The sequence below is a fragment of the Otolemur garnettii genome, unplaced genomic scaffold (genome assembly GCF_000181295.1).
Source record: "Otolemur garnettii isolate 467f Iridium unplaced genomic scaffold, OtoGar3 scaffold00116, whole genome shotgun sequence".
Classification (NCBI taxonomy): Eukaryota; Metazoa; Chordata; class Mammalia; order Primates; family Galagidae; genus Otolemur; species Otolemur garnettii.
This window is the reverse complement of record NW_003852511.1, coordinates 4,772,674-4,775,068: the sequence shown is the minus strand read 5'-3', so window position 1 is coordinate 4,775,068 and position 2,395 is coordinate 4,772,674.

Here is a 2,395-nt window from a genome sequence, read left to right as displayed (position 1 = left end):
GAGAAGGAAAAACACTCTAAGGCCATGAAAATGTTTACTATTTATTATTCATTGATTGGCCAGGCTAATAATCAATATGTTTGTCTTAGGCTTCCAGAGCTCGTACAATGCAGAAAACAGAGGGAAAATGGTGGCGAAAGCAGCCTGGGTAACATCAGCATTACCCAGAGAATCATACCTAGGGCCAGGACGGAAAGACAGAGGGAAATTTGTGCTACCCCTGAGTTTCCACACTGTGAAAAGGCAAAGCTGAGACATGCCCAGAATACCCATTAAGACTGCAGGGAAGCCGCAGCATCTCACTCCGGCATCGCTAAAGCCTCAGCGTCACTTTTGGTTTGAACACACAGTCTGAGATAGATAGCCTTGACCCCAGTCTACTGCGGCCCCGAAGCTCATTTGCCAGCGATCTAGATCTTATTTCAAGCTCTTCTTTCAAGTTCCGGCACCAGAGGACACGGAGAATGGCCATCTCCAGAACTGAAACGATTTTTCATCTAGAACCTTTCCAATAAGACTTGACACACAAAGACAGAATTTACAAACTCGGATCATTTTCTTCAACTTTGGTAGTTGCTAAGGAATCTTTCAGTTTGATCTGCAGAGTTCTTGGAACTCAGAGGATTGAAGATTATCTCTGCTAACACTGGCCTCTTTGGAAGAGGAGAGGTTTCTTTCCTTTTCCTTGGTTAAATAATAAATGAACTGCCATCCAAGTTGATGAGACTGAACTCCCATTAGGGGCTTAAATGGCCTCACAGTGTGTGGCTGGGGAGGAGGAGTGGGGCGATTACAGAAAGTTGAAACTAAAAGAACATAAAAAACCTCGTCTAGATCAAGCCCTTGTTTTGCAGATGAAAAACATGAGGCCCAGAACTGTGAGAGTTTGCTCAGTTCTCAGAGCTCGGTAGTACCAGGACTGGAACCCAAGTCTCTTACCAAGTCATCCAGTCCTCTTTCCACTACAGAAAGTCCCTGGGTTATGAGCTAGATAGGTTCTGTATGTTTGTTCTTTTTTTTTTTTCATGTTTGAAAATTCTCTTTTTATTTTTTATTTTTTTTATTAAATCATAGCAGTGTACATTAATACTATCATGGTGTACAATGTACTGTTTCTGTCTACAATTTGAAATACTTTCACCCAACTGGTTAACATAGCCTTCATGTCTTTTTCTTAGTTATTGTGTTAAGACATTTATATTCTACATTTAGAGAGATTCACATATACCCTTATAGGATGAACCATAGGCGTGATCCCTGTATGTTTGCTCTTAAGTTGAACTTGTATGTAAATTGGAACAGGTTCATTTACTTGTTTCCTGTTATAGCCTCCAATAGTAAGCACAAGTCATATGTGAGTCAGACATTTGTCACCTAGGGACTTACTGTAATGGCCTCATTTGTAAGTGCAAGTTGCATGCAAGTTGGATGTTTGTAATTTGGGGACTACCTGTATATCATTCAGAAAACAAGTAATTCATCTATCTGTAGAAGTCTGTCCCCTAGCTGTCCGCTAGCCCAGCACTGTAGTGTCTAAAGCCCCTTACTATCTCCGGGGACATGCATTAGTGCCTTAGGCAAGAGAAGGAAGACTAATAGGCAAGCTCTTCAGAATATTTGTGCAAAGACCTGGGGAGTTTCTTTCTTTCTTTTTTTTGAGTCAGAGTCTCACGTTGTCACCCTTGGTAGAGTGCAGTGGTATCACAGCTCACAGCAACCTCAAACTCTCGGGCTTAAGTGATTCTCTTGCTTCAGCCTTCCGTGTAGCTGGGACTACAGGCATCTGCCACACACCTGGCTATTTTTCTCTAGAGATGGAGGTCTCATTCTTGCTCAGGCTGGTCTTGAACTCCTGAGCTCAGGCGATCCCAGAGCGCTAGAATTACAGACGTGAGCCACTGCACCCAGCCCCAAAGAGTTTCTTAAGAGGTAACATAGACTTTGAAGGAAGACCACTTGGTCTCTGGAAATCATTCATTCACTCTTGTTTTTAATCCTGGCTTCCTTGTGGTCTAACTTGTGTCACTGGGCAAGTTATTTCTTAAACACTGTATTCGTTTCCTAGGGGCTGGTGTAATACATCGCCGCAAACCTAGTGACTTAAAATAACACAAACTTGGTCTCTTACAGTGCTGGAAGAAGTCCCAAATGTGTCTTGTGGGCTTGACCACTGTGTCAGCAGGGCAGGCCCCTTCAGGTGGCTCTGGGGAAGTATCCATGTTTTTGCCTTTCCCAGCTTCTAGAGGCCGCCTGCATTCCTGGGCTCACGGCCCCTTCCTTCATCGCTACAACTTCTTCCCGGTCATCCTATCTCCCACAACTGTTTTGACTTCTGAAGTCCCTCTTATAAGAGATTACATGTGATTACTTTACACTGGGCCTTCCCAGATAACCC